Source organism: Atractosteus spatula, chromosome 22 (genome assembly GCF_055471065.1).
Source record: "Atractosteus spatula isolate fAtrSpa1 chromosome 22, fAtrSpa1.hap1, whole genome shotgun sequence".
Lineage (NCBI taxonomy): Eukaryota > Metazoa > Chordata > Actinopteri > Semionotiformes > Lepisosteidae > Atractosteus > Atractosteus spatula.
The window spans coordinates 17753345-17774365 of NC_142727.1; the positions used below are offsets into that span (position 1 = coordinate 17753345).

At 44.5% G+C, this 21021-nt stretch overlaps 2 long non-coding RNA genes across 2 annotated transcripts; both read left to right on the forward strand.

Moving 5' to 3' along the window:
* Nucleotides 1-7371: 7371 nt before the first annotated feature.
* LOC148816923 (uncharacterized) lies at nt 7372-9261 on the forward strand. The gene is made up of 2 exons (XR_016094653.1): nt 7372-7894; nt 8291-9261. It is a non-coding gene; the product is annotated as an uncharacterized LOC148816923 (long non-coding RNA).
* An 8090-nt stretch (nt 9262-17351) lies between these two features.
* LOC148816924 (uncharacterized) lies at nt 17352-19343 on the forward strand. The gene is made up of 2 exons (XR_016094655.1): nt 17352-17976; nt 18373-19343. It is a non-coding gene; the product is annotated as an uncharacterized LOC148816924 (long non-coding RNA).
* Nucleotides 19344-21021: the final 1678 nt, after the last annotated feature.

A 21021-nucleotide genomic window follows, 5' to 3' on the forward strand; every position in this document is an offset into this window, starting at 1 on the left:
GAAAGAATCCTATTCTACAGTTTCGGTGTGAAATGGCCTCCAGTTCTCGTAACATGATGGGTTTCTCTGGACTGCAGTCCCAGTGCACTCCGCTTTGGATATGCGGTGGTGTTTTCTACAATGGAAAACCCTTTGTTTGTACAGAATGGAGATGGCAGTCTGCATGTTTTAATAATCTAATGTGATCATGTACTACAGCTTAAACACTGAGCCAGGTGACGTTTGGTTCTAAAAGATTTCTATATCATTTCAGCGGCGCCTTGTCTGCGGCAGCCCGGCAGCTCCTCCTCCCCTCCAGCTGAGACTCTTCCCTCTCCAGAGGTGGGTTAGTGTTCTCAGCTCATCTTCTCTCACACAGCTGCGGGGCAGAAGCACTACTTCCACTGGGCAGAGAGCAGACGGGCAGTGGGAAGGGCAGCCCTGTGTTTGGGGATCAGGGCTGTCCCTGCTGAGGGATGCTTTCCGAGCCAAAGCAACTGGCTGGGTTATGAACTTTATGGTGTGATCCAAATAAGACATAAAAAGACAGAGAATGCGAAAGAAATAGTATTGCATGCATCTAATCAAAATAGTCTCTTTCAGACCAAAAAAAGATTGAACAAAAACTTAGTTGCAACTCACACTGCACTACACTTTCTTCGAGGCTGACATTACCGATAGTTTGTGCCGTCTTCCTTTCAGTCTGCAGGGTGTGCATCTTTTTCCTCAGCTTCCTGCACGAGGAATCGGTTTCTCCTGCCCTGGTTTCACTCCTTTATATCTCACAATCTTCTGCAGCTCCCGGAGGCTGACATTTTTGCTGTTTCTGAAAAATCGCTGACTGGCTCATCAGCACAATTGCTGATTCAAAATCCTTTACTCACATGTTGCTTTAGCCTCTGTATCACAGAGATGTGTGCTTTTCTGGGTTGGATAGATCGATAGTGCTCAATGCGTGGTCTTTTAACTCCGGCTGGGTACGAGCACCTCACTCTCCACACGGCTTTCCGAGGCTCTGTCATCATGTGTGAGGATATTGTGTAGCTCGTGAAACAGTTCCCCCATTTGAGCCCTGGATTTACGGGGTACTTGAATACCTGAATCTTGCCGTCAGTCCTGATCACCTTGTTTTTGTTCTGCAAGGACAAGGCACCTCCCCAGCACTGAACACAAACCGATACTGGCGGGTTGATTGTGTTGTGGAAAAATGGGCTGTGGTGTGAGTTTGTGTCTGTGTGCCCTGTGGGGGTGAGGTATCCCCTGCAGCGCGAACAAACACGCAGACTCCACGCAGACAGCATCCCCGGAATCAAACCCAGGGCCCCGGTGCTATGAGGCAGCGATGCTAACCACTGTGCCGCGGTGTTGCCCCCTTTGAAAATGTCTGACTTCTGTTTAATTTGAGGTCACAAGCTTATAAATGGTCTCACAACGTTTGTCTCGTCTCAGGTTTCTCTGACCAGTCCCAAGGACCTGTAGTCACTGACAGCTTCTGCAGTCTGACGGTTCATTTCAGTAGGCTGGAGGGATGGCGCAGTTATCCTCAAATCGGTGAGTATTGTTTTGCTCTTGTAACATGAACCATCAAAGAGAAGTCAACAGACCATTCCGTGAAACTGTTCAGAATGGCCCGTGGTGATTTTCTGGGTCCTTTAGTAAGCTGACCAGGACTGTGTCATCGACACCTTTTTTTGTGAGAAGTCAGTCTATGTGTTTGCTCTTGTAATCATTCGTGAACAAAGTGTGTAAGAGAGAGAGAGGATTCAGCCCTCAAACTGCAGGAGAGAAATGCTTCATTTCTAAGATGGAAATATAATCGGAAAGTATAATTAGCCATTTGTGTATATCATGTCAAAAAATGTGTTTTATATATAAAAAGAATTCAGTAGAGACATTTGCTTAATAAGGCAGTAGAATAAATGTTGTTGTGATGTTGGTGTGATGGTGCTCTCCAAAAAACTGATACAAATGGACAGAGAGACAAAGTGAGAAAGAAAATGTATAAATAACAGACATATATGCAGAATACAATACAGTGCTATAAAGTACGGTACCCTAGAGTGAAGATGGAAATCATTCATTCTAGTGCAGAAGAAGTGAATCTGCTCTCAGTGGTTTTCCTGTACAAGTGGAAAACGTTGTGAATTCTACATAATTCACAGGAAACAAAATAAACAACTCATTCACTCACCTGCTGTCCGTGGGCGTCTCTGCTCAAATTTGATTTTTTTTCAAGAGCACCGTGACCCAGAGCTCAGTAATCATTTCGCTACTGAAGATCATTCAGTTTTTAATGCTTTTCATTTTAACATCCTACTTGTTAATATTTCCTCTTAGATGAGAATATTCTCTTCGGCGTGTCTTTATAACTCTTCTCTTATTGCTCCTCTTGTCAGTAATCCGGTGTGAAAGCTCTCTCTGTCGGAATCAATGTCTTACCTCTCCGTCTTGTGTTTCAGGTCTCCTCTGGCTGCTGACCCTGCCGTCAGGACAGAACACATCCCGCACTGACCAGACTGCTGGGCTTACTGTACGTGACAATAAAGAGCTTGAGCAACACGTCTAATGTGATCTCTGTACGCTTCCCGGGGAGCAGAGATGATAAGGTCTGTGTCCGTTCCCGAGTCTTTGCTAGAGGCCTGTTTAGTCCGTCACTGAAATGATTTTAGATGCCTGTGAGTCGTGCCCACTGAAAAGTGAAATAGTGCAGCACAATGAGACTTCAAGCAAAGATCTCATTAGCCCCTTCTGTGAATCGGTGTCTCGCAAGAGATCTTCCATCTCTTTGAAAGTTTCACAGCTTCGACCTCTAGATTAGAAATGACACCAATTGCACATGGGTCCAGCAACGTTCTATATAGTGCACATCACCATCGGGATGAAAAGCAAAAATCCCCAGTGGGAGTCCAGTCTTTCCCTGCTACGCAAATTGCTTTCCGTTAGGTGAGGTCGCAAGTTCTTATTGGAGAATGTTGTACAGTTTCTTAATGCAATAGGGCGAGTAAGACTGAAGTGCCCCCCGTGTTGGCCGATCAGTGGAACGAAACTGAAAAAAGCTCCTTGAAACTGTGATTCGTACACTTATACACTGGCTCAGCTTGGTGCTCACCTGCTGTCCGTGGGTGTCTCTGCTGAAATTTGATTTTTTTTCAGGAGCACTGTGACCCAGAGCTCAATAATCATTTAGCTACTGAAGATCATTCAGTTTTTAATGCTTTTCATTTTAACATCCTACTTGTTAGTATTTCCTCTTAGATGAGAATACTCTGGTACTTTTCCAACATGGGTCTTAATTGAGTGAGCTTTATTACAATAATTGAACAATACTATCACCTCCACATAACGCTCATAGATTTTTCAAGGGGAGCTACGTTTCTTACATGTATCCTTTTGTAAGTTGATTCACAAAGCTTTCACTGCCTCCACTCCAATGAATCACTTTGTTTAGCAAGTGATCACGTGTAACAGTTTAATTTCTTCCTGCAAGTAATGCCTTTTCCTTTTTCATCCCATTCAAGTCTCCGTCCTAGTTAGTCATTTTGATGTAGAACGACAGTGGTCCCGTTGAAAGGTTCAAGGTTTCACTGCGTTTGAGAGTGCAGATAAAGAAGATAATAGGAGAGGAAACTGGAAAAGCCGTGACTCTGTCATTCAATTCAATTCAATTTATTTTCATATAGCGCCTTTCACAACAAGGTTGCCCCAAGGCGCTTAACAATGCAAGTAAATATACATTTTGTGAATACAGAACTGAAGACAATGGAGGAAAGGAACCAAAGACTCCTCAGTAAGGAGAATAAAATCCTCTAGGGGTCAAAGGTCAACTGGCTGCCCAACCCCTTTGGGCATGCTAACATTAGATCATTAAAAAAAATAAAATAAATGAATGCGGGTATTAATCCATCCATCCATCACGTCGTCTGTATGTCAGTACCCCATGCAGGTCTCTGCAGACCAGCAGAATCCTCCTAAACGATAGCTGTATCCACGATGCCCCTCTGGGATCCATGGCACTGATGCAGCATTCAAGTCACATGGTGCCCAGCCCATGACAGACAGGCCTCTGAAACCATGCTGTGTACAGTATTTCTCCTCTGCAGCATCCCTGCGAGGCAGGAGAGGTGCCTGACCTCTGAGAGCCTTGTAAGTAAGTAGAAGGATTTTGAAGTCCGCCCTGTACCTGATAGGAAGCCAATGAAGAGAGATAAGTATGGGGGTTATGTGGTCATACTTTCTGCTCCAAGTAACAATTCTAGCTGCTGCATTCTGTAAGTATTCAAACTCTTTGCTGTGACAAATCTAACATACTTTAGGCAGACAAAATGACCTTAAAAAGCCACGTGATTTTTGAGTAGTCTGTCTGTGTGTAGTAACAGTGGTTCACATTATTTCAGAACGTATACTCCCGTCTCTGTAACTTTCCTCAGTCAGCTAGTGAACATTCTGTATTTACACCACGAATGCGCTACCTTGTCTTGCGCGCGGTCACGCTGGCCGACCACAAGCACGGGCAGGAGCAGGGAAGACGAGGCCGCTCTGTAGTGCCCCTGTGGCTCTCCAGCAGAGGGGAGCACTTTGCTCACCAGCCCCGAGCCGAAGGACCCGGTAATAAAGCTGAAAATCTGGCCAGTCCCCCAGTCTCCCTGGGGCGCTGAAGAGTATTTCATCTGATGCTGAGGTTCCTGTAACTCAACACAAAATTGAACACGGCGAGTTATGAGTTTGTGAAGAAGTGACAGCGGTACAATGTCAACCAGGAGGTTAAACTGCAGGAAAGAATGAATTGAATCTCTGATATTCAAGCACGCAGTGTGACGTCCACTGTCTATTCAAATCTACTCTGCAAGTCTTACAATACTTTTTCATATACCGTCTCCTGGTTATTGTTTTGTGAGGGCTTGAACTGTTTCTCAGTAGAAATAAGACCGATAACTCACTGCTCCAGGATGCACACTATCGTCGATGAAACCTGTGGTGTAAGCAAGCGAAAAGAGACAGATCCTTCTAAAACACAGAGGCCATCAGGAGGGCAGAAACACTCTGCAACAGGTAGGAGCTGTGGAGCCGTGATTCCCCCGAGCCAGAGACCTCGTCCTTCCTCGACAGCGAACTGAGCTCCAGCGACTGGAGCAGCTACCTGCCGTCGTGGGACCTCCTGCAGATTGGGAATGGGTAAGGCAATTCGACACGAGCCCATTCCTCTTCCCACTGCTTACACTCCTACAACAAATAGTTTCAGGGTGTTCAAGTACAGGATAAAGAGATTACAGGTGTTCCCAATTGGCTGAGGATACAACTGTCTCTCTGAGAAAGCGCACAGAGGTGGACAAAGCAATTAAGTGTGTTTACAAGTCATTTCCTCTGTATCTGGTCTTTCTTTACATATCAGAAAAGTGAATTGGTGGCTGTTGGAAAGTGTCTGCTCCACATGTAATAACCATGTAAAAGATGCGATTACATTTCTTGGTATTAAGATTTTCAAAAATGTGATTTGTGATTTGATGTTCTCTACCTTAGTAAAATAAAAAAAAACTTTATTCATGGTTGTTATTTGTCAAACACAGACAGAAGGAGGCCTGAATGCTTCAGGTTGTAGAGCATCTAGTATTGATACCGATAGAGAATTATTTACAAAATTGAGCAGTGTAGGTGGTGTATGTTTCCCCTAATTTAATCTTTCAGGAAGTAGAGGGCATAGAGTTTTACTTGAATGTCATTTGGATGCTAGGACCCCCCCCAAACTTGCCAGCTTCCATGAAGTTCTCACGTGGTCTCTTACGGATAAACATACCCCCCATAGATGCACCATCTAGAATACAGAGAAATAACTTTGAGACATAAACCCGTGCTTTGAAAACTGGGTTTAAAATAGTATAATTGGGGTCAAGAAATTAACTGATGTGGATGACGAAATGTAGAATTAAGCAGATTTTGTGATTAGATATAATGTTTGTGTTAAGTCTGATAACAATACCTCGTAACCAAGGCTACCCCTAGAGAGGTAGCGATGCTTTTAAGAAACTATGGAAGAATTTACAACCTTTATTAGACTACAAGGAAACAGATTTAGTTTCACTTGTACTAATAGATATTTAAGATCCCTCTTGCAATCTCACAATATCTTGTCAAACTATTTTGGAGCACCTCTTTGGGGAAACTAAATAACTGGAAAAAAACATGACTACTGTCAAACAAATATTGTATGAAGGTTAAGGTTAAGGTGGCATCATTACACAATTGTACATTGAATTGACCCGGTAAAGATACATAGTGTGCATAGATTTAAAAGTAATATAGATGATAACTGTCTTTTTCGAAGCAGCCCAGAAACCTTATGTTTGTTTTTGTTTTGTCCTGTTTTTAAAACACTCTGAACTGATCGGCACAATTGTGTAAAGAAGGTTTCTAATTCTGACATTTATCGGTGAGAAATAGATGTTATTTTACTGCTCAATACTGCTGAACCGAATATAAAATATAATTTATCATTGACTTAATCATTATACTTGCTCGTTATTATATGTATAAATAGCCTAAAGATAAGAACTAATCGAACATTTAATAATTAGACCGAATGTCATAAAAGCAGATTGTACTTCTCGCCTAATTTATGTGGTCGAGCAACACCACAATCGCCATACAATACGTCCGTTCTCATGCTCTGACTTTCAGGTTCGGCAGTGGAATGGAGTCCAGGGCAAACTCGTTCTTGTTTGATTATCCGTGTGAAATCTCGCCCAATATAACAGGTAAGCTCATGCACTGAAATTATGCGCTTCCAAATTGAAGCGACTCGCATTTGAATAATTCAAAATACACACGAGGGAACGTCTCCAAACCATGTCTAAATATCACAACATGAAAGCTGTGCGTCCCTTATCTTTATTTGCCTGTATAATGTACTCCGGTGATCAGTAATGTAGTCTTGCGTGCATCGTAAAGGATTTCTATTATTGCACGATAAAGAAAGAAGAAAACACAATGAGGTCGAATTTATCAGCAGCGTGAGCCGATAATAACGATAAGCCGAGTTCACTAATAACGCAGTGCTTGACGAGCAGAGAGCGGAACCACACCGAGCTCAGCGACAGACCGGTACTTGTATTTGTATTGTATTCTTTGTTCTTGTTAATGCTTACTTTAAAAAATGTAAAAAAAACAATTCAAAAGTGACGCGTTGTTCTGACTTCCGGCTGCTTCCGCGTAGATCCGGCGTCCCACATTGACCCCAGCGCCGTGATCTTTTCATAAAACGTTTTCATAAACTTTTTTTCATAATTTCTCCTTAAGCTTCTGGAGAAGAGTATAGAGTGTCGGCATAGGAAAACCCGGAGTGGATCAGCCTTCCACTGGATCCGGACTGTCGGCAGCAGAAAACCCGGAGTGGATCAGCCTTCCACTGGATGCGGACTGACGGCAGCAGAAAACCCGGAGTGGATCAGCCTTCCACTGGATCCGGACTGTCGGCAGCAGAAAACATGGAGTGGATCAGCCTTCCACTGGATCCGGACTGTCGGCAGCAGAAAACCCGCAGTGGATCAGCCTTCCACTGGATCCGGACTGTCGGCATAGGAAAACCCGCAGTGGATCAGCCTTCCACTGGATCCGGACTGTCGGCATAGGAAAACCCGCAGTGGATCAGCCTTCCACTGGATCCGGACTGTCGGCAGCAGAAAACCCGGAGTGGATCAGCCTTCCACTGGATCCGGACTGACGGCAGCAGAAAACCCGGAGTGGATCAGCCTTCCACTGGATCCGGACTGTCGGCATAGGAAAACCCGGAGTGGATCAGCCTTCCACTGGATCCGGACTGACGGCAGTCATGCTCTGACTTTCAGGTTCGGCAGTGGAATGGATTCCAGGGCAAACTCGTTCTTGTTTGATTATCCGTGTGAAATCTCGCCTAATATAACAGGTAGGCTCACGCACTGAAATGATCGTTACTATCTCTTCATTACGATCTCATTTTCGAAGCCTTTTCTTTCCTTGGTAGAAGTAAGGCGCTTCCAAATGGAAAGAAGTCACATCTGAAACACATGAGGGCACGTCTCCAAACTATTTCTAAATGTCCCAACATGAAAGCTGTGGGTACCTCATCTTTATCGGCCTGTATAATGTACCCCGGTGATCTGTAATGTACTCTGTAATGATTGTAATGAATAGCATTTTTACTATTGCAATATAAATGTTAAAGAAGAGAAAACACAATTAGGTCGAATTAATCAACAACGTGAGGTGACTCGCCAGTAAAGTAACTCTCCAGCGACGTCTGGAGTTCAATAACTCTCTGCCCTGCAATGCGGTTTTCCAGGAGTCCGCAGTGCTTGACGAGCAGAGAGCGGAACCACAGCATCCTGGGCCGCGGCTCCAGACCGATCTCAGCGACGGACCGGCTGTCGCGCAAATCACGCATCAGATCCGGATCCGTCGCAGTTAAGGGACGTCATAAGAGTGGCGCACGGCGTGTCCAATCACCGCCGTTGGCTGGCAAGAGGCGGGACTTCCTCTTACTTTGGGTGAGTGACACCGCTCCTAGCCAGTCACCGCGGACTTCCGTGTTCTTCCACGGAAATACCGCCCTCGCCTTGAGTGACTCGGCTCTGAACCATTCAGCGCCGAGATTTCGGCAGGAGGCGGGACGGATACGGCTCTCGTCCAATCACAATTTCAATTCCGGGACTATACTGAATTACGGCGGGCGGTGACACTTCCGAGAAATGTCCACTGGGTGGCGACAGAGATACACGAGTCCACGGAGGTGAGTCTCAAAGCGCTATCGGAAAGACTTGTTCTGCGGGAAAAGGAATCTTTGGTGCATTTCTTTGTTAGGTGTAGGTTTGTTGAGCTGTTTTGGACGGATTTACAGAGTTTTGTTTGCAGGCAGTTAAAGGTGTTTGTTAGATTGAAGGATTTTGACATTTTATTGTACTGTTTAGTAGAAAAGTTGGAAAAAGAGCATTTATTTATAGTCAATTTATTAATCATTCTTGGTAAATTTCACATCCATAAATCCAAATAATACTCCCCTTTTTAGTTCTTTTGAGGTGGAGCTGAAACACTATTTAAATTCTATTAAAAATGTGAGAAATAATAAAGCACGGAAAACATATGATATGTGTAAAAAATACAATTTAATCATATAACTTACTTATTACCTCTGGCGGTTAACTGTGTATTTTTCTGTTTGTGTTTCTTCTCTTGTACCTAATTTGATCCTCTGATTGTATTTCTCTTTGTAAATTCTTTACACGTTTAATAAAAAAATCTTAAAAAAATACAAAAGACGCGAGTCGATGACGTCAAAATGTTGTCGCCCACAGGGCTTGTGGGTAATGTAGTCTCTAGTTCACCGGGCTGCCCTGCCCACGTGTTTCGCTGATTTGATTGAACGTTAGAATTAATTATATTCATACAATTTCAGCGTATTTATCGTGTCTTGTATTTCTATGTCTCTCTTATGTGTTCCCTTGTGTGTATGTTTTCTTGTATTTCACGTGTCTGCAGCGCTGGTTTATCGACCCGGCACATAAAGCAAACCCACTGTCCTCGTGTTTCTTAGCTCCCGTCTTGTTTGCAAACTTTTCTCCGGTGTTTATTTTACTTTGTCAATAAAACGTGGTTGCCGTGGCAACGGAGCTGTAAACGTTGTTGCGATCTGACCTCCAGGAGGTAAACAGCCGGCTTTTTTAATCTAATCGGCGAGTCTCCGGTCGCGTCATGATCTGCATGTGGAGGTGAAAAGGTGAGAGACCGCGGCGCAGTGGGTGGCAGTGCTGGGACCCTGGGCCTGTTTCTCTCTGTGAGCAACAGGAGGTGTGTGCGTGACAGCTCCTCAGCTGCAGCAGGAGTCCAGGTGTGCACAGATTTCTTGTTGGGTTTCGTTGTTTGAAGTTTCTGTTTGTATGGAGGAAGCAGTTGTGCCATCGCGTGGTCCGAGTTATAGCACGGGACGAGAGCTTCCGAGGAGCGCCTGCCTCCTGCCCGATTCGACGTCTAAAATCATCGCAGAACCAGAGGAGCCGAACAGGAATGCACGTCTCTTCCGGTGAGGAGCCTCTGACACAGCCCCAAGTACTGGGTGTGCAGAAAGAATCCTATTCTACAGTTTCGGTGTGAAATGGCCTCCAGTTCTCGTAACATGATGGGTTTCTCTGGACTGCAGTCCCAGTGCACTCCGCTTTGGATATGCGGTGGTGTTTTCTACAATGGAAAACCCTTTGTTTGTACAGAATGGAGATGGCAGTCTGCATGTTTTAATAATCTAATGTGATCATGTACTACAGCTTAAACACTGAGCCAGGTGACGTTTGGTTCTAAAAGATTTCTATATCATTTCAGCGGCGCCTTGTCTGCGGCAGCCCGGCAGCTCCTCCTCCCCTCCAGCTGAGACTCTTCCCTCTCCAGAGGTGGGTTAGTGTTCTCAGCTCATCTTCTCTCACACAGCTGCGGGGCAGAAGCACTACTTCCACTGGGCAGAGAGCAGACGGGCAGTGGGAAGGGCAGCCCTGTGTTTGGGGATCAGGGCTGTCCCTGCTGAGGGATGCTTTCCGAGCCAAAGCAACTGGCTGGGTTATGAACTTTATGGTGTGATCCAAATAAGACATAAAAAGACAGAGAATGCGAAAGAAATAGTATTGCATGCATCTAATCAAAATAGTCTCTTTCAGACCAAAAAAAGATTGAACAAAAACTTAGTTGCAACTCACACTGCACTACACTTTCTTCGAGGCTGACATTACCGATAGTTTGTGCCGTCTTCCTTTCAGTCTGCAGGGTGTGCATCTTTTTCCTCAGCTTCCTGCACGAGGAATCGGTTTCTCCTGCCCTGGTTTCACTCCTTTATATCTCACAATCTTCTGCAGCTCCCGGAGGCTGACATTTTTGCTGTTTCTGAAAAATCGCTGACTGGCTCATCAGCACAATTGCTGATTCAAAATCCTTTACTCACATGTTGCTTTAGCCTCTGTATCACAGAGATGTGTGCTTTTCTGGGTTGGATAGATCGATAGTGCTCAATGCGTGGTCTTTTAACTCCGGCTGGGTACGAGCACCTCACTCTCCACACGGCTTTCCGAGGCTCTGTCATCATGTGTGAGGATATTGTGTAGCTCGTGAAACAGTTCCCCCATTTGAGCCCTGGATTTACGGGGTACTTGAATACCTGAATCTTGCCGTCAGTCCTGATCACCTTGTTTTTGTTCTGCAAGGACAAGGCACCTCCCCAGCACTGAACACAAACCGATACTGGCGGGTTGATTGTGTTGTGGAAAAATGGGCTGTGGTGTGAGTTTGTGTCTGTGTGCCCTGTGGGGGTGAGGTATCCCCTGCAGCGCGAACAAACACGCAGACTCCACGCAGACAGCATCCCCGGAATCAAACCCAGGGCCCCGGTGCTATGAGGCAGCGATGCTAACCACTGTGCCGCGGTGTTGCCCCCTTTGAAAATGTCTGACTTCTGTTTAATTTGAGGTCACAAGCTTATAAATGGTCTCACAACGTTTGTCTCGTCTCAGGTTTCTCTGACCAGTCCCAAGGACCTGTAGTCACTGACAGCTTCTGCAGTCTGACGGTTCATTTCAGTAGGCTGGAGGGATGGCGCAGTTATCCTCAAATCGGTGAGTATTGTTTTGCTCTTGTAACATGAACCATCAAAGAGAAGTCAACAGACCATTCCGTGAAACTGTTCAGAATGGCCCGTGGTGATTTTCTGGGTCCTTTAGTAAGCTGACCAGGACTGTGTCATCGACACCTTTTTTTGTGAGAAGTCAGTCTATGTGTTTGCTCTTGTAATCATTCGTGAACAAAGTGTGTAAGAGAGAGAGAGGATTCAGCCCTCAAACTGCAGGAGAGAAATGCTTCATTTCTAAGATGGAAATATAATCGGAAAGTATAATTAGCCATTTGTGTATATCATGTCAAAAAATGTGTTTTATATATAAAAAGAATTCAGTAGAGACATTTGCTTAATAAGGCAGTAGAATAAATGTTGTTGTGATGTTGGTGTGATGGTGCTCTCCAAAAAACTGATACAAATGGACAGAGAGACAAAGTGAGAAAGAAAATGTATAAATAACAGACATATATGCAGAATACAATACAGTGCTATAAAGTACGGTACCCTAGAGTGAAGATGGAAATCATTCATTCTAGTGCAGAAGAAGTGAATCTGCTCTCAGTGGTTTTCCTGTACAAGTGGAAAACGTTGTGAATTCTACATAATTCACAGGAAACAAAATAAACAACTCATTCACTCACCTGCTGTCCGTGGGCGTCTCTGCTCAAATTTGATTTTTTTTCAAGAGCACCGTGACCCAGAGCTCAGTAATCATTTCGCTACTGAAGATCATTCAGTTTTTAATGCTTTTCATTTTAACATCCTACTTGTTAATATTTCCTCTTAGATGAGAATATTCTCTTCGGCGTGTCTTTATAACTCTTCTCTTATTGCTCCTCTTGTCAGTAATCCGGTGTGAAAGCTCTCTCTGTCGGAATCAATGTCTTACCTCTCCGTCTTGTGTTTCAGGTCTCCTCTGGCTGCTGACCCTGCCGTCAGGACAGAACACATCCCGCACTGACCAGACTGCTGGGCTTACTGTACGTGACAATAAAGAGCTTGAGCAACACGTCTAATGTGATCTCTGTACGCTTCCCGGGGAGCAGAGATGATAAGGTCTGTGTCCGTTCCCGAGTCTTTGCTAGAGGCCTGTTTAGTCCGTCACTGAAATGATTTTAGATGCCTGTGAGTCGTGCCCACTGAAAAGTGAAATAGTGCAGCACAATGAGACTTCAAGCAAAGATCTCATTAGCCCCTTCTGTGAATCGGTGTCTCGCAAGAGATCTTCCATCTCTTTGAAAGTTTCACAGCTTCGACCTCTAGATTAGAAATGACACCAATTGCACATGGGTCCAGCAACGTTCTATATAGTGCACATCACCATCGGGATGAAAAGCAAAAATCCCCAGTGGGAGTCCAGTCTTTCCCTGCTACGCAAATTGCTTTCCGTTAGGTGAGGTCGCAAGTTCTTATTGGAGAATGTTGTACAGTTTCTTAATGCAATAGGGCGAGTAAGACTGAAGTGCCCCCCGTGTTGGCCGATCAGTGGAACGAAACTGAAAAAAGCTCCTTGAAACTGTGATTCGTACACTTATACACTGGCTCAGCTTGGTGCTCACCTGCTGTCCGTGGGTGTCTCTGCTGAAATTTGATTTTTTTTCAGGAGCACTGTGACCCAGAGCTCAATAATCATTTAGCTACTGAAGATCATTCAGTTTTTAATGCTTTTCATTTTAACATCCTACTTGTTAGTATTTCCTCTTAGATGAGAATACTCTGGTACTTTTCCAACATGGGTCTTAATTGAGTGAGCTTTATTACAATAATTGAACAATACTATCACCTCCACATAACGCTCATAGATTTTTCAAGGGGAGCTACGTTTCTTACATGTATCCTTTTGTAAGTTGATTCACAAAGCTTTCACTGCCTCCACTCCAATGAATCACTTTGTTTAGCAAGTGATCACGTGTAACAGTTTAATTTCTTCCTGCAAGTAATGCCTTTTCCTTTTTCATCCCATTCAAGTCTCCGTCCTAGTTAGTCATTTTGATGTAGAACGACAGTGGTCCCGTTGAAAGGTTCAAGGTTTCACTGCGTTTGAGAGTGCAGATAAAGAAGATAATAGGAGAGGAAACTGGAAAAGCCGTGACTCTGTCATTCAATTCAATTCAATTTATTTTCATATAGCGCCTTTCACAACAAGGTTGCCCCAAGGCGCTTAACAATGCAAGTAAATATACATTTTGTGAATACAGAACTGAAGACAATGGAGGAAAGGAACCAAAGACTCCTCAGTAAGGAGAATAAAATCCTCTAGGGGTCAAAGGTCAACTGGCTGCCCAACCCCTTTGGGCATGCTAACATTAGATCATTAAAAAAAATAAAATAAATGAATGCGGGTATTAATCCATCCATCCATCACGTCGTCTGTATGTCAGTACCCCATGCAGGTCTCTGCAGACCAGCAGAATCCTCCTAAACGATAGCTGTATCCACGATGCCCCTCTGGGATCCATGGCACTGATGCAGCATTCAAGTCACATGGTGCCCAGCCCATGACAGACAGGCCTCTGAAACCATGCTGTGTACAGTATTTCTCCTCTGCAGCATCCCTGCGAGGCAGGAGAGGTGCCTGACCTCTGAGAGCCTTGTAAGTAAGTAGAAGGATTTTGAAGTCCGCCCTGTACCTGATAGGAAGCCAATGAAGAGAGATAAGTATGGGGGTTATGTGGTCATACTTTCTGCTCCAAGTAACAATTCTAGCTGCTGCATTCTGTAAGTATTCAAACTCTTTGCTGTGACAAATCTAACATACTTTAGGCAGACAAAATGACCTTAAAAAGCCACGTGATTTTTGAGTAGTCTGTCTGTGTGTAGTAACAGTGGTTCACATTATTTCAGAACGTATACTCCCGTCTCTGTAACTTTCCTCAGTCAGCTAGTGAACATTCTGTATTTACACCACGAATGCGCTACCTTGTCTTGCGCGCGGTCACGCTGGCCGACCACAAGCACGGGCAGGAGCAGGGAAGACGAGGCCGCTCTGTAGTGCCCCTGTGGCTCTCCAGCAGAGGGGAGCACTTTGCTCACCAGCCCCGAGCCGAAGGACCCGGTAATAAAGCTGAAAATCTGGCCAGTCCCCCAGTCTCCCTGGGGCGCTGAAGAGTATTTCATCTGATGCTGAGGTTCCTGTAACTCAACACAAAATTGAACACGGCGAGTTATGAGTTTGTGAAGAAGTGACAGCGGTACAATGTCAACCAGGAGGTTAAACTGCAGGAAAGAATGAATTGAATCTCTGATATTCAAGCACGCAGTGTGACGTCCACTGTCTATTCAAATCTACTCTGCAAGTCTTACAATACTTTTTCATATACCGTCTCCTGGTTATTGTTTTGTGAGGGCTTGAACTGTTTCTCAGTAGAAATAAGACCGATAACTCACTGCTCCAGGATGCACACTATCGTCGATGAAACCTGTGGTGTAAGCAAGCGAAAAGAGACAGATCCTTCTAAAACACAGAGGCCATCAGGAGGGCAGAAACACTCTGCAACAGGTAGGAGCTGTGGAGCCGTGATTCCCCCGAGCCAGAGACCTCGTCCTTCCTCGACAGCGAACTGAGCTCCAGCGACTGGAGCAGCTACCTGCCGTCGTGGGACCTCCTGCAGATTGGGAATGGGTAAGGCAATTCGACACGAGCCCATTCCTCTTCCCACTGCTTACACTCCTACAACAAATAGTTTCAGGGTGTTCAAGTACAGGATAAAGAGATTACAGGTGTTCCCAATTGGCTGAGGATACAACTGTCTCTCTGAGAAAGCGCACAGAGGTGGACAAAGCAATTAAGTGTGTTTACAAGTCATTTCCTCTGTATCTGGTCTTTCTTTACATATCAGAAAAGTGAATTGGTGGCTGTTGGAAAGTGTCTGCTCCACATGTAATAACCATGTAAAAGATGCGATTACATTTCTTGGTATTAAGATTTTCAAAAATGTGATTTGTGATTTGATGTTCTCTACCTTAGTAAAATAAAAAAAAACTTTATTCATGGTTGTTATTTGTCAAACACAGACAGAAGGAGGCCTGAATGCTTCAGGTTGTAGAGCATCTAGTATTGATACCGATAGAGAATTATTTACAAAATTGAGCAGTGTAGGTGGTGTATGTTTCCCCTAATTTAATCTTTCAGGAAGTAGAGGGCATAGAGTTTTACTTGAATGTCATTTGGATGCTAGGACCCCCCCCAAACTTGCCAGCTTCCATGAAGTTCTCACGTGGTCTCTTACGGATAAACATACCCCCCATAGATGCACCATCTAGAATACAGAGAAATAACTTTGAGACATAAACCCGTGCTTTGAAAACTGGGTTTAAAATAGTATAATTGGGGTCAAGAAATTAACTGATGTGGATGACGAAATGTAGAATTAAGCAGATTTTGTGATTAGATATAATGTTTGTGTTAAGTCTGATAACAATACCTCGTAACCAAGGCTACCCCTAGAGAGGTAGCGATGCTTTTAAGAAACTATGGAAGAATTTACAACCTTTATTAGACTACAAGGAAACAGATTTAGTTTCACTTGTACTAATAGATATTTAAGATCCCTCTTGCAATCTCACAATATCTTGTCAAACTATTTTGGAGCACCTCTTTGGGGAAACTAAATAACTGGAAAAAAACATGACTACTGTCAAACAAATATTGTATGAAGGTTAAGGTTAAGGTGGCATCATTACACAATTGTACATTGAATTGACCCGGTAAAGATACATAGTGTGCATAGATTTAAAAGTAATATAGATGATAACTGTCTTTTTCGAAGCAGCCCAGAAACCTTATGTTTGTTTTTGTTTTGTCCTGTTTTTAAAACACTCTGAACTGATCGGCACAATTGTGTAAAGAAGGTTTCTAATTCTGACATTTATCGGTGAGAAATAGATGTTATTTTACTGCTCAATACTGCTGAACCGAATATAAAATATCATTTATCATTGACTTAATCATTATACTTGCTCGTTATTATATGTATAAATAGCCTAAAGATAAGAACTAATCGAACATTTAATAATTAGACCGAATGTCGTAAAAGCAGATTGTACTTCTCGCCTAATTTATGTGGTCGAGCAACACCACAATCGCCATACAATACGTCCGTTCTCATGCTCTGACTTTCAGGTTCGGCAGTGGAATGGAGTCCAGGGCAAACTCGTTCTTGTTTGATTATCCGTGTGAAATCTCGCCCAATATAACAGGTAAGCTCATGCACTGAAATTATGCGCTTCCAAATTGAAGCGACTCGCATTTGAATAATTCAAAATACACACGAGGGAACGTCTCCAAACCATGTCTAAATATCACAACATGAAAGCTGTGCGTCCCTTATCTTTATTTGCCTGTATAATGTACTCCGGTGATCAGTAATGTAGTCTTGCGTGCATCGTAAAGGATTTCTATTATTGCACGATAAAGAAAGAAGAAAACACAATGAGGTCGAATTTATCAGCAGCGTGAGCCGACTCGCCGGTAAATACACTCTCCAGCGGTGTCTGGAGTTCACTAATAACGCAGTGCTTGACGAGCAGAGAGCGGAACCACACCGAGCTCAGCGACAGACCGGTACTTGTATTTGTATTGTATTCTTTGTTCTTGTTAATGCTTACTTTAAAAAATGTAAAAAAAACAATTCAAAAGTGACGCGTTGTTCTGACTTCCGGCTGCTTCCGCGTAGATCCGGCGTCCCACATTGACCCCAGCGCCGTGATCTTTTCATAAAACGTTTTCATAAACTTTTTTTCATAATTTCTCCTTAAGCTTCTGGAGAAGAGTATAGAGTGTCGGCATAGGAAAACCCGGAGTGGATCAGCCTTCCACTGGATCCGGACTGTCGGCAGCAGAAAACCCGGAGTGGATCAGCCTTCCACTGGATGCGGACTGACGGCAGCAGAAAACCCGGAGTGGATCAGCCTTCCACTGGATCCGGACTGACGGCAGCAGAAAACATGGAGTGGATCAGCCTTCCACTGGATCCGGACTGTCGGCAGCAGAAAACCCGCAGTGGATCAGCCTTCCACTGGATCCGGACTGTCGGCATAGGAAAACCCGCAGTGGATCAGCCTTCCACTGGATCCGGACTGTCGGCATAGGAAAACCCGCAGTGGATCAGCCTTCCACTGGATCCGGACTGTCGGCAGCAGAAAACCCGGAGTGGATCAGCCTTCCACTGGATCCGGACTGACGGCAGCAGAAAACCCGGAGTGGATCAGCCTTCCACTGGATCCGGACTGTCGGCATAGGAAAACCCGGAGTGGATCAGCCTTCCACTGGATCCGGACTGACGGCAGTCATGCTCTGACTTTCAGGTTCGGCAGTGGAATGGATTCCAGGGCAAACTCGTTCTTGTTTGATTATCCGTGTGAAATCTCGCCTAATATAACAGGTAGGCTCACGCACTGAAATGATCGTTACTATCTCTTCATTACGATCTCATTTTCGAAGCCTTTTCTTTCCTTGGTAGAAGTAAGGCGCTTCCAAATGGAAAGAAGTCACATCTGAAACACATGAGGGCACGTCTCCAAACTATTTCTAAATGTCCCAACATGAAAGCTGTGCGTACCTTATCTTTATCGGCCTGTATAATGTACCCCGGTGATCTGTAATGTACTCTGTAATGATTGTAATGAATAGCATTTTTACTATTGCAATATAAATGTTAAAGAAGAGAAAACACAATAAGGTCGAATTAATCAACAACGTGAGGTGACTCGCCAGTAAAGTAACTCTCCAGCGACGTCTGGAGTTCAATAACTCTCTGCCCTGCAATGCGGTTTTCCAGGAGTCCGCAGTGCTTGACGAGCAGAGAGCGGAACCACAGCATCCTGGGCCGCGGCTCCAGACCGATCTCAGCGACGGACCGGCTGTCGCGCAAATCACGCATCAGATCCGGATCCGTCGCAGTTAAGGGACGTCATAAGAGTGGCGCACGGCGTGTCCAATCACCGCCGTTGGCTGGCAAGAGGCGGGACTTCCTCTTACTTTGGGTGAGTGACACCGCTCCTAGCCAGTCACCGCGGACTTCCGTGTTCTTCCACGGAAATACCGCCCTCGCCTTGAGTGACTCGGCTCTGAACCATTCAGCGCCGAGATTTCGGCAGGAGGCGGGACGGATACGGCTCTCGTCCAATCACAATTTCAATTCCGGGACTTTACTGAATTACGGCGGGCGGTGACACTTCCGAGAAATGTCCACTGGGTGGCGACAGAGATACACGAGTCCACGGAGGTGAGTCTCAAAGCGCTATCGGAAAGACTTGTTCTGCGGGAAAAGGAATCTTTGGTGCATTTCTTTGTTAGGTGTAGGTTTGTTGAGCTGTTTTGGACGGATTTACAGAGTTTTGTTTGCAGGCAGTTAAAGGTGTTTGTTAGATTGAAGGATTTTGACATTTTATTGTACTGTTTAGTAGAAAAGTTGGAAAAAGAGCATTTATTTATAGTCAATTTATTAATCATTCTTGGTAAATTTCACATCCATAAATCCAAATAATACTCCCCTTTTTAGTTCTTTTGAGGTGGAGCTGAAACACTATTTAAATTCTATTAAAAATGTGAGAAATAATAAAGCACGGAAAACATATGATATGTGTAAAAAATACAATTTAATCATATAACTTACTTATTACCTCTGGCGGTTAACTGTGTATTTTTCTGTTTGTGTTTCTTCTCTTGTACCTAATTTGATCCTCTGATTGTATTTCTCTTTGTAAATTCTTTACACGTTTAATAAAAAATTCTTAAAAAAATACAAAAGACGCGAGTCGATGACGTCAAAATGTTGTCGCCCACAGGGCTTGTGGGTAATGTAGTCTCTAGTTCACCGGGCTGCCCTGCCCACGTGTTTCGCTGATTTGATTGAACGTTAGAATTAATTATATTCATACAATTTCAGCGTATTTATCGTGTCTTGTATTTCTATGTCTCTCTTATGTGTTCCCTTGTGTGTATGTTTTCTTGTATTTCACGTGTCTGCAGCGCTGGTTTATCGACCCGGCACATAAAGCAAACCCACTGTCCTCGTGTTTCTTAGCTCCCGTCTTGTTTGCAAACTTTTCTCCGGTGTTTATTTTACTTTGTCAATAAAACGTGGTTGCCGTGGCAACGGAGCTGTAAACGTTGTTGCGATCTGACCTCCAGGAGGTAAACAGCCGGCTTTTTTAATCTAATCGGCGAGTCTCCGGTCGCGTCATGATCTGCATGTGGAGGTGAAAAGGTGAGAGACCGCGGCGCAGTGGGTGGCAGTGCTGGGACCCTGGGCCTGTTTCTCTCTGTGAGCAACAGGAGGTGTGTGCGTGACAGCTCCTCAGCTGCAGCAGGAGTCCAAGTGTGCACAGATTTCTTGTTGGGTTTTGTTGTTTGAAGTTTCTGTTTGTATGGAGGAAGCAGTTGTGCCATCGCGTGGTCCGAGTTATAGCACGGGACGAGAGCTTCCGAGGAGCGCCTGCCTCCTGCCCGATTCGACGTCTAAAATCATCGCAGAACCAGAGGAGCCGAACAGGAATGCACGTCTCTTCCGGTGAGGAGCCTCTGACACAGCCCCAAGTACTGGGTGTGCAGAAAGAATCCTATTCTACAGTTTCGGTGTGAAATGGCCTCCAGTTCTCGTAACATGATGGGTTTCTCTGGACTGCAGTCCCAGTGCACTCCGCTTTGGATATGCGGTGGTGTTTTCTACAATGGAAAACCCTTTGTTTGTACAGAATGGAGATGGCAGTCTGCATGTTTTAATAATCTAATGTGATCATGTACTACAGCTTAAACACTGAGCCAGGTGACGTTTGATTCTAAAAGATTTCTATATCATTTCAGCGGCGCCTTGTCTGCGGCAGCCCGGCAGCTCCTCCTCCCCTCCAGCTGAGACTCTTCCCTCTCCAGAGGTGGGTTAGTGTTCTCAGCTCATCTTCTCTCACACAGCTGCGGGGCAGAAGCACTACTTCCACTGGGCAGAGAGCAGACGGGCAGTGGGAAGGGCAGCCCTGTGTTTGGGGATCAGGGCTGTCCCTGCTGAGGGATGCTTTCCGAGCCAAAGCAACTGGCTGGGTTATGAACTTTATGGTGTGATCCAAATAAGACATAAAAAGACAGAGAATGCGAAAGAAATAGTATTGCATGCATCTAATCAAAATAGTCTCTTTCAGACCAAAAAAAGATTGAACAAAAACTTAGTTGCAACTCACACTGCACTACACTTTCTTCGAGGCTGACATTACCGATAGTTTGTGCCGTCTTCCTTTCAGTCTGCAGGGTGTGCATCTTTTTCCTCAGCTTCCTGCACGAGGAATCGGTTTCTCCTGCCCTGGTTTCACTCCTTTATATCTCACAATCTTCTGCAGCTCCCGGAGGCTGACATTTTTGCTGTTTCTGAAAAATCGCTGACTGGCTCATCAGCACAATTGCTGATTCAAAATCCTTTACTCACATGTTGCTTTAG